Source organism: Manis pentadactyla, chromosome 10 (assembly GCF_030020395.1).
Source record: "Manis pentadactyla isolate mManPen7 chromosome 10, mManPen7.hap1, whole genome shotgun sequence".
Lineage (NCBI taxonomy): Eukaryota > Metazoa > Chordata > Mammalia > Pholidota > Manidae > Manis > Manis pentadactyla.
The window spans coordinates 110,434,144-110,446,290 of NC_080028.1; the positions used below are offsets into that span (position 1 = coordinate 110,434,144).

Sequence of the window (12,147 nt, forward strand, 5' to 3'; positions counted from 1 at the left end):
AAACAAATTACATGCAGCTGAAATGCTTTGAAGCAGCTAGTTCTTTTTGAAGAACTATTATGCAACTGATTTGCTCTGAAATCCTTTTCAAAACTCATATTAAGGAAAAATTAAGTGCAATATAATTCTAATTTCTGCAATATAAATTCTGCATTATATGGATAGTTTAATGCTGATTCATGAATTTTAAATACTCTATTCCCCCCTTACTAAAGGGTCTTTTTTGTTCAGTATCTATTATGTGAGGTTTTTAGAAAGACAAGTGTAGTGTAATCCTTTACAAAAGAACTTACTATTACATTTCCATGGTTGGCTAATGTGGTTCCTTCCTACCTCCCTTCCTGCTTCCTTTCTTAGCTCTGCAAAAAGGTAACCCACATACTGTGATAATGTACCACTGAAGAATAAAAATAAGATAGTCTTAACTGTCACTTAAGTAACTCATTCTCTAGAGGGGTACTAAGTGATAGTGAATATTTCTCATTTGACTATATTTTATATTTCTCAAGATGTTTATACTCAATGTATCATGTTTATACATAAGAGTGCACCTTTGTGTCTCATTTTTATAATGTGAGACTTAATGTTTATGAGCATATAAAAATGAATTACTAGTAATTATTGAAAACTTTTCTATAATCAGATTAGGACTCACTGTGAAGCTCTAGTCCACTAAGAAACTGATCAGCTGCAGAAAACATACTTTACATCCCCCCAAGGGCCCTTCCTTACACCCCCTGAGGACCCTTCCTTACATCCCCCCAAGGGACCTTCTTTATACCCCCCCGAGGGCCCTTCCTTCACTCTCCTGAGGATCCATACTCAGATGATGTGTAGGTTGAAATGCACTGATCAAGATAGTGAAGGACCTTGGCTGAGAAAGTGGCAGACACAGTAAGCAATGTATAAAAATCTCTAGACATTAAAGTTAGAAGGATCCTTAGACACTGTGCATTTCATCCTTTTATTTTGAAAGTCAGGAAATTAAATGGAAACCATGATTATTTTTTTAAAACTTCTAAATCCAAATTTAGGAAGTCCAAATTGTTTCCTTTAATATGTTGTGAGAAAGTTTTTCTTTTCAGTATTGTATAGGTTCAATAATATTGCCTGCCGTCTCCCTATTCCCTTCTCCCCAGCTTCAGTAACTCAGAACAAAAATCATTTATTTCCTTGTTAATTGGTCAGCTATGCCCCAGTTGGGCTCTGCTGGGGTTGGCATTATGCTACGGGTTGGATTTTGGTCTCCTCCATACATTTCTCCTTCCTTCATGGGCCAGTGGCTCCCCGAGGCATGCTCTTCTCATGGAAGATTACAGCAAGGCCAGAAGGCAGGCCAATTTAAAACCTCTGCTTGCATAAATTCACTCTGATTCTATTAGGCAAAGCAACTCACAGGGACAAATCTTGTGTCACTGGGACAGGGGAGATGAGAGAAAATGTACTAAAAACAGTCCCATTTATCTTGTTATCTATAATGCCAAGATTTCTGGATTGCTTAGGATAAAGGTAATCTGTAAGAAAAAGAGTACTATTGCTCAAACAATATCGAGGATTATATTTCAGTTTTGTAACAATTTAGAGGGAGGGTGATGTTCCCGGGCACGTGTGAGGTTCTCTCCAGGAGCGCAGTTCCGTCCACTCATTGCTTCATTATCCCATAGGGTGGTGTCCTTGCCGCGTGGCTGAAGCTGTCCGAACAGCACATTATACTCCAGCCCATGGGAAAGGAGGAAGAGAGAAAACTGCCTTATGAGCAATTCCCTTTTGAGATTGTTAATTGAAAGCGGCCTATGGCATTTCTGCTTGCAGTCCAGTGGCCGTGGCATCACCACATGGCAAGCCCTTGCTGCTGAGTAAACTGGTCATTGTAGTCTCTCACTTCGAGGCTGGGTATATATTCTAGAACCTTGAGGATAACTGGAGAACTGGAGAATAGATATTGTGTGACAATTAGCAGTGTCTGCTCTCAGGCCAATTTGAACTAATCATACATATTATCAGGAAATGAGCATGTGTACGAAAAGTGATAAATGCTCCCTTCCCTCAGGGGGAACTACGCTCATAGATGACAGACTTCCACAGTAAGATAACTAGAAAAACTTAGAAAACTTTCCTTAGCTCACCAGTTCTCAGTATATTCATTTTTATGATTACCTGCTGATGAAATGATATTTGCTGTTGCAACAAGAAACAGACGTGTGTCTCAAATCTCCCTTAGGGGAGCCTGCATGTACAGACTAAATGTAAGAACCTGATGAAATAAAAAGTTTGATTAAAATTACATGATGAGGCAGTGCATTTTTGAAAGTGTACATCATAATTTTATCCTCATAACTTGTACCATATCATCTGGGTTGTGACCTGAGTTATTGGAAATATTGTCTGTGTTTTTTTTGTCTTCTCTTCAGCGTTTAGAAACTCCATTTCAGAACTATTACTGAAGATTGAATTGATGTCAGCCAGGAAACTATAATTTCCTGTCACTTGGCCTTGAATTATTACATGGAGTTTTCAGGCAATAAACACATTTAGCTAAAAGTTGTAAGCTTTTTTTTTTTCTACTTATCATTAGTACCTAAGAATATGAATGTTTTATAATGTTCCATCTCCATTACACATACAGTTATTGGCTCACAATGATATTCAACTCTCCTTGAGTCCTTTTATCTTGAACTAATCAAGTCCAAACTTCCTGCTGAAAACCCATGTATGTTCTTTTAAATGTGGGCTGCAGAGCCAATTTATCTGATAAAGCAAATAACCCACCATTTCCAGACTGCAGAAATGAAGCAGAGCAGCCCTGTTGCAATGAACATAATGTGTTTCCCTGCTGTTTTTATTTCTCCTGTGTATCTCAAGTAGAGAGGGTGGAATTTTACAAGAACTTAGTTTGTGAGGCATGGTGCAAGGCAGGTTTTATTTATTTTTTGATACTTTTCCTAAACACTTGGTATACCAAAGAAAAACTTGTTTTGTCTTATATAATTGAGTTACAGTTTTCTGAAAACTAACCCACAAAATTTTATGTTATGTTAGTGTTGACTTTCTGGTTGTCAATTCTCTATAATACCACAAAAAGGGATAATGTGTCGGGGTATTTATAGGTATCCAATCACACAAAGACTCTTTAATTGTGTGTGGCTGAAGCAGGTAGAGATTAAAGGCTTCCTGGGGGCAACCTGATGGAACCCAACTCCTCGGCTGAGGTGACAAGCTGGGGACTCGGCGTAGGGAGTTGGGGCAGGACAGAGCCCCATGCACCTTTTCTCTTCTTGACCCTAGAACAATCTCTGACACACAGGAGACTCTAGAAAAATATGTTACTGGAGGAAGGATCCCAAGGAAGAGGCCATCTTCTCATGGTGAGGGACTTGAGCCAGCACCATGGTCAAGCCAGGCACGTTCCAAAGCTGCTCGGTGCGGTGACCGTGACTGTCACTGTGATATGTAGGGGCAATTTTTCCTGTTTTGGTTTTTACACCCAAGTACAGCAAAACATTTATCATCTTCACCCAGGTCCCCAGTAAATGCCACCAGAGCTCTCCAGTTGATGCAGCCACCAAAACGGGCCCGCCCCTCCGGCACGTGGTCAAGCGCACCCACCGGGCAGTCCTGCCCCTGCAGGAAACCACTTGCTGCAGCCCCATGGTTGGTTGGGTGGTTGATGGGTTTGGCTGTCATAAATACATCTACATTCTGTGATGTATTTATGAGACTACATTCTGTGAGTTCTCACTTTTGTTGTTAACACTATTTTTATTGTAAGCTATTTTAAGTGTTAAGAAAAGCAGAGTGAATAATAGTGATTAGCTTCAGTTTATTCGATATCCAGCTTTGCTATATTTTACCATTTTCCTTTAGAAATTTCTTACAGACATAGAATACAGCATCATTATTAAAGTTCCCTTTGTCATCCTTCCCAACCACATTTCTGTATCCTTGCCTCTGAAAAAAATGTGTCCTGATTTTGGATTTATTGCTTCTTACAGGTTTTTATGCTTTTAACATGTTTATATGTATTTCTAAGTGGCGTTTGGTATTTCTTTGTGTGTTTTTAAACTTCTTGTAAATGGCATCACACTTTATTCTTGGGCAGTTTCCTTACACGATACTTAATTATGCTATCAAGTTTTGTCCATGTGGATATGTAAAGCTTTAATTCATTCATTTGAAATGCTATAAACCATGTCTTTATACAAATATATGCTATAGTTTACTTATCTGAAATTCTGATGCTAGATATTTAGAATATTTCTAATATTTTATCAGTGCCAAGGATGCGATAATGAACATTCTCATACATGTCTTGTAGAGTACGGATTTCTTCCTAGGAATTCAGTTGATGTGTCCGAGGTCTGCTGACGTTTACCAGACTTGTGGTGCTTGCCCTGCAGCAACAGAGCAGCAACAGTTCACGAAAACTTTAGAATTAACACATCTTTTGCACAGTTGCTATGGTAACATTAAAAATTTTTAACACTCTATTAGGTGGGACATAGTGTCTTTTTGAAACATTTGTATTTCCATAGTTACTCTTTTTATGCTGATTATCCATCCGTGCTTCTTCTTGTGTGATTGTTCATATACTTTACTCCTTTTTTATTGGATTATTTGTGGTTTTTTGGAAGGAATTCCATTTTTAGGATGTATACACATTTATACATATATGTATACTATAAATACATTTTCCCAGTCCCTGTGTTATATGCTCACTTTTCTTTGTAAAGCTGGCTATAGTCAGTTTCACCAATCTCTTTATTAGAGTTTGTATTTTTTATGTATTCTGTAAGAAATATTTTTTTGCTAGCCTTACTTTTTCCCATGTGGAAAACCAGTTGTTTCAGAATCATTTTTTTTTAACTGTCGATTATTTCCTCATTAGATTGCATATGAATAGTCTTTATGTGGGTGTATCTGAACTATATATTCGTTCCCGTAATCTATTTAGCTTTCCCTTTGTCCATTACCTTTCTATTTTAAATAACATTCTTTTATATAAATTTTGATATCTTTGTAAGCATGCATTTTTCAAAATTGTTTTGCCTAGTCTCATCCCTTTGTTCCTCCATATGAATTTAATAGTCAGCTTTTTAAGGTACATGATAAAGTTACATATTGAAATTTTGATTGGAACTGAGTTGAATTTATGGAATAATTGGAACACAACTGACATCTTTATGATATTGAATCTTCCTACCATAGATCTCTCCATTTATATAGATACTTTTTATGTTTTCAATTAAAAAAAGATCTTTATATGTAAAGATCTTAATATATTTTTCTAGTTTCATCTCTAAGGACCTTATATTTTATGTTTCTCTTACTAATAACATTTGTTTTAAAAATTTATTTTCTGTGTTTATTGTCACTGATATAAAGGCATGTATTTTGCTGGTATATTGTAAATAATAGCCTTGTTTATCACTTCTAAATAATTTGTTTATAAACTTTCTTGAACTAGTCAATGATATTATATGCAAATAATTTTCTTATCCTTATATCTCATTGATTTGTCTTGCTATAGTGAAGTGTCTATAGTATAATGGTTGTTGAAATAATAATAGTAGGTATCTTTATCTTATTCCTGACTTTTAAGAGCTTCACACATGAGATTATACTTTTGCTATGTTTTTCTGCATTTATAAGTAATAGTAATGTTTTAAAATTTCATGTAAATGGTATCATTTTCTATATATTCTTCCGATAAATCACAATTAAGTATGATATTCTCTGCTGTTGCTACTTGGCTTCCTCCTATTCCTATTTCTTTTATTTTTCTTTCTATATTTAGATCATGAATAGGTACTGGTATTGATAAAATTTTTTTTACATTTTTTTTGTAGCAGTCATACTATTCCAGTTATGCTGTAATGTTTTCATAGCAGTAGAGTCTTTTATTATATGGGATTGGAGTCTTGGGTCTGGGACACATTGGCAGGAGGGCAAGTGCTACTTGGGGTCCCCAAGGCCCTCTCCTACTGAAGCAGTTTCTTAACCCTTTCCATTTGGGCCTGGGTCTTTTTCTTTTGTGCTTTAGAATCACTGATAAAACCACACAGAGATTATTTAACAATTCAATACCAGAATTCAAAGAGTAAACAGTGACCATTTCACCTCTGACTAATACTTAAAATTCCAAAAGAAATTTCCAGTAATTTTTTAATAGTTTCTGGATCTGTGATTTGTTACTCTGTCAACAGTCTGGCCACAGTTTGCATTCTCTTTGACTTGAATTGAGGTCACAAAGCCTGGGAAAAATATGTGAAATAAAGTGAGTTTTTTTATTTTCTTCACTTCTAAACATGAAGAATCCAGAAAATCTGATTTAGGCTAAGGCATTCAGGATGATTAAAAATCCCCGTATTGAGTTTGCTTCGTTTTGGTCCATTACATGAACTGGGACATGTAGGCACAACCATCCTCTCCACAGAGTGAAAGAAAGGAGTGGACTACTGTGAGTTACGACTACATAGGTGAGTCCTCCAGATTTAATGTTATGAAAAGGAAGAAAGAAATGAGTACACTCTGTATGACTACCTAATATGAAGTTTGAAGAACAGAGAAAACTGATCTGTGGTATTAAAGTAGAGTAGTGGTAACCTTTAGGACTATTAAAGGAGAGGGGGAATGAGGGAGTCTTTTGGGATTTGGGAAATTTTCTATATCTTCATATGGGTGGTGGTTACCTGAGGGGTCATAGGCAGTACACTTAAGATTTTTGAACTTTATCATATGCATGTGACACCTCAATTAAAAAGAGTATGGCTAAAAGAAGTTCAGAAAGGGCTCATTACCCTTTCTAAACTATGTGTATGTTTTTGGTAGAATGAGACAATTCCGGCACAACCTTTTTAGCTTTATAGGAAATTGTTGGTTAGGGTATGTATATGTGTGTGTCTATGCTTCGCCTATGTTTTCTTCTGATTCTCATGAATCACTTAGTGAATGATTACCAGCTTCTAGGTCTTATGTCACCTTGGGGGTTCTAAGAAAGCATATAGAGGCTGAAAATCTAGTCAGGGGAGAAGCAACTAGGTAAGCATAATGGTCTGGGCAAGCATATAAATGCTCCTAGGCTGCTGGGGATAAAGCGGCTGACTTGGCTAGAGTGGAGTTGAGGGCATAGAGAAAGTGAAGCCTTCAGAGAAGAAATGGATTTGAGAGTTTTTAGGGTTAAGTAGGAATTTGCCAAGTGGATTGTGAGGCACTTATGGCTATGTTAGTGCTCTAAGAGTGAAAGAACATGTACTCAGGAATTGTAAGCTCTTTGGTGTAACTGCAACAACGTAGAGGAGCTGGCAAGTGGTCATATGAAGTTGGACAGTTAAAAAGGGATCATGATGGGTAGAGTGTTGAATGACACCCAAAGGAATTTTGATTTTGATTTTCTTTTTGGTTTTAGGTGTAGGGAACCACTGAGGAATTTTAATTGAGTGTTATGATCATTTGCATTTTTTTGTGTTAATTTTGGCTAGTACCTGAGATGGTGTGGGTGCTCCCCCTGGAGTCTGCCCTGATGTTCTTCTCACTCTGTGTAACTTCTATGAATTGATCTCATTAGCCTGATGACTTCTGAAAGCAAATTTCTATTCCAAACTTAGCTCCTGTTTCTTCAATCTTCCCTGAATTTTTTCGTTGTCCCTGGATGCAAATTTGGGTTATTTCATGTTTTTGCTCTCTTTTAGATAATGTAAGTTTTGTGATCACTTTAGGTCACAAAAAAATTTCAATTCACTAAATGTTTGTTCTAATATATTTATAAACTTATGTATTTCACCCAAGCAAGACTGGGTGCCGGTGCCCCTCCCACCACACCTCTGCCATTTGGAAAGGACCCTCCTTTTCCCCTTGTCACCCTCTCACTAGGGTTTCATAGGGAGATGGTTCCCTACACCTGCAGCCAAAAAGAAAGGGAAGAGAGGAGAGGGTTGCAAGTAGAAACTTTCTGTTGGCTGATACTGTTTTAAATGGCTTCATTCTCAAGGTCTGTGGGATGTTTAAAACTGACTTGTGATTATTTGCCTGACATTTCAGTGTTGGGTCCCTCTGATCTGCCCTCCTTTGACCTGGTAATGAACTCTCCCTGAGCCGGACACTTCAGCTCTCTCCTCAGCTTCTCATCTAAGCAGTACCTGAGCTCCTGAAGTCCCCCTACCCTGGAAAGTTACTCTTTTGAGCAGAATCCCTTTTGTAAATGAATTTAGGCAAATATTCCTACCACAAATTCTGCTTCTTATGCCTAAGATTTGTACATTTTTGATCTACAATCTAGAAGACTACAGTCTACCTCTCAGGTGATCACTACCCTGCTACACAGGCCACTTACCTGCTCAGGTACTGGGCTTCTGTGTCCCCTCCACTGCAGGGCACGCGGGCCAGGCTCTCTGAACAGCCCCCTTAAAATCCCTGCCAGAGGGCTGAGCTGGGAAGTAGCACATACCCCAGTCACTCGAAAGTCCTTTCAAAATCTCACTTTCTTGAATTTTTTCTATTCATAGCATGAGTGAGGGACTTGTAGGTAAGCCTGAATAATATGGAAACCTTCTCTTAAGCTATGGAAAAATGGGGCTATACCTTATGCATGAGGTGATTGAATTTCACTACCAAACCCAGGGAGGGTGACAGAGAATTAACATGACATGTTGACGATTGTCTTCATATGAGAGCATAACTGTTTGGAATCATTTTAATACATATAAATCCACTCTTTCTGTCAGCTCTTTAGAGTTTTCCTACAAATGGTTTTCATTCCACAAAAGTAACAATAAATCATATGATATTCTTTATGCATTTAAAATAAACTGAAACCACATTCAAATTAATTTTTTATCTGCCTTTTATCCATTAATTGATTCCCTCCACATGGAATTGCCTTTTATCATTGGTGTAAATTCATCGGTATTCTAAGGTTTTGATGTTGGATGAAGTTGAAAAGGGTGTGCTCATACTCTTAGTTTATTTACGTCTGACTCCTCACTGCACTGTCAGCTCTATGGAGACGAGGGCTGGATTTGAAATTTGGCTACTGGGGCACTGTGTCGAGTACATATTAGGCATCTGGTGCTGTATGTCTTTTAGATATCTTTTAGTACTGTAAGGGAAGGTGGAGAAACTTGAGTAATTTAGAGCATTCATGATGCTTTTATAAATATTATTTCATATTAATATAAATGAACATGTATAAACTGTATGGTTGAAAGACTGTGGAAACTCATTACTCTAAAGAATGAAGAGAGATATTGGAGGTCAGGAGATGAATTGAATACACTTTCTGACATCTGATAGGCCATGTGTTAGTACTCTTGACATTATTCCCAGGAAAAATTCTATGCCATAATCAAGCAGTTGGTTCTTAACCTTAAGAATGAATAATGCCCACTATTAACAAGTTTCATCACCCTAACTGAGATACATGTTGTTTATTGGAGAAACCATTCATTGGAATACTAAAGACATAAATGTATCTGAATATTTCTTAGCTGTTTTTTTTAAAACTAAGCATATTAGACATCAAGAAAACTGCCCAGAATTTAAATTTACAGCCCAATAAATTGCTACAAGGCTAACATCTGTGTAATACCCACCCAGGTCAAAAAATGGAATATTGATAACGAACTCTTTCCTTCCTCACCAAAGGTACCCACTGTCCTGACTTGGAATCCATAGTTGAGTTTTACACATATTTTGAACTTTATATAAATGGAATGATCCAGTATATATTCTTTTGGTTTGGACCAAAGAATATATATTGGACCAAAGAATTATATAAAATCTATTATTTAGATTCTTAATATTTTTGAAATTCATCTACATTAATATGTGTGTCTGTACTTTGTTCATCTTACTTAACGGATAGTTAGCTCTTGTATAAATATACCACAAGTTATATATTCTAAATGTTGATGGACTTTTGTGTTGTTCTGTTTTCCTTTGGCCATTCTGAAGAAAGTACATTTCTAGTGATGCACATACTCATATTTTTGAAGAGTTGAAGCCTTTGAAGAGTGTTCGTGCTGGACCATACATAATGTTTATCTTCAAAATTCATAGAACCAAACTTTTCTGCTTACTTGGACCAGCAGTGTTCTTGTTGTTCCATGTCTTTGCCAACAGTTGATATTTTCATTTTTTGGGATCCATTTAGATGAGAAATTAGACTGACTCATCATGGTTTACATTAGCATTTTCCTGTTAATCACGTGTTCACTGTTTCATTTATTTACTTGTTGGTATATATCCTCTTTTTTTTCTTCAGTCTTTATTTTTAAACAATTTCAGATTCCAGGAAATGGCAGGGGAAAGAAAAAGTGCAAGGAAGTCTTGTATACCCTTGCCCTAGTTTCCTCAGTGGTAACATCTTGCATAATTGTGCAGTATCGAAGTCAGGGACCTGACATGGTACAATCCACAGAGTTTATTCATATTTCACCAGTCTTACATAAACTCCTTTGTGTGTGTAGTGCTCCACACAATTTTATCCTATGTGTGGATTCATGTAATTTCTTCTGCAATCAAGATGCAGCACAGTTCTATTACCACCAGCCTTCTTGTACTGTCCCTTTGAGACTTAACCCTCTCTTCTCATCTCTGACTTACAGCAGCCACTAATCCAGTCTCCATCTCTATTATTTTTTTTGGAGCACTTATTCAAGTGTTTTTTTCTGTTGCCTGTCTTTTCTTGATTTTTTAATGTTTTTACATGTAGTTATATGCATTATAACTACAAGAGTTGGAGTTAAGTTTTCTTACTGATGTAACCTGATGAATAAAAGTTCTTGATTTTTATGTAACCTTAGTTATGTGTTTTATTTTCTTTAGTGTTTTTTGTCTCTGGCTTAAGAAATGTTCCCTCCCTTCAGACCATGAAAGTATTCTCTCAAAAGCCTCATGTTGTGTTTTTACCTGTGATCTGTGATCCCCCTGGAATTGATTATTGGTGTGAAGCACAGGCCAACATTTTTTTTTTCACATGGATATTCAACTGACCAGAATTCTTCATTGGAAAGACTTTTCCCTCATTACCTTGCAATTCCATCTTTGTAATAAATCAGATGACCATATGTATTAAGAGTTTCTCTCTGGGCTTTCTATATTCCATTGGTATATTTGTCTGTCTTTACACCAGTTATACACCATTTTATTTACTGTTGGTTTATAATATTTTTTAACATCTGGTAGAGCAAATAGTAGCAACATGTTCTTCATAAATGTCTTGGATTTTCATGGTCTTTTGCATTCCATATATATTTTGGAAACATCTCGTCAAGTTATTAAAAAAGGAAACAGAATTTTGATTAGTAATGCACTGAATCTATAAATTTTTTAGGCACGAACTGTCATTTCTACAGTACTGAATCTTATAGTCTATGAATATGTCATAACCCTCTATTTATTTAGATCTTAATTTTTTGATGATGTTTATTGCTTTATCATAAAGTTTTTAACATCTTTTAAGAGATTTATTCCAAGATATTTGGTATTTTTAATGCCACTGTAATACTATCTTTTCAAAGTTTCATTTTCTCAATATCTGTTGCTGTTATAAAGAAATATAAACAATGTTATATATTGACTTTATATCCAGGAAACTTGCTAAACCCACTTTTTCTAGTATTATATTTCTGGATTCTTTAATATTTCCTGTATGCATCATTGTGACATTTACATAAAATAACAGTTTTATTTCTCCCTTTCCAAATGTTCATTATACTGCTTGGCTGCATCCTCTCCTCCCTCCCTCTCTGTCGGTCTCTCATATATTTCTTGTTGCACAACATGGGTAGGACTTTAAGTACAAAATTGAATAGGAGTCATTAGGAGGTATTCATGTGCTGTCCCAGGCAAATGGAAAGTCTTTAACTTTTCACCAATAAGCATGTTTGTGAATACACTTTATCAGATAAAGAAGATTATGGAAGTCTCTTTCTATTGCTTATTTACCAAGAGGTTTTTCTTTTTGTCATGAATCAATGTTTAATTCGTCAAATTATATTTCTGCACCAGTAGAGATGAGTATGTCATTTTTCTTCCTCATTTTCTTAACGTGGTGAATTGCACTGATTGATTTTCAAATCTCAAACCAATCTTTTATTTCTGGCATAATACTCACTTGGAATTGATGTACGATTCATTTTATACATTGCT

The 12,147-nt window shown here is 36.2% G+C and overlaps 1 protein-coding gene across 5 annotated transcripts in view; it reads left to right on the top strand.

The window, feature by feature from the left end:
* Window positions 1-12,147, top strand: part of NAV3 (neuron navigator 3) — an 859,400-nt gene that overhangs the window by 223,902 nt on the left and 623,351 nt on the right. The gene's annotated exons all lie outside the window — the stretch shown is intronic.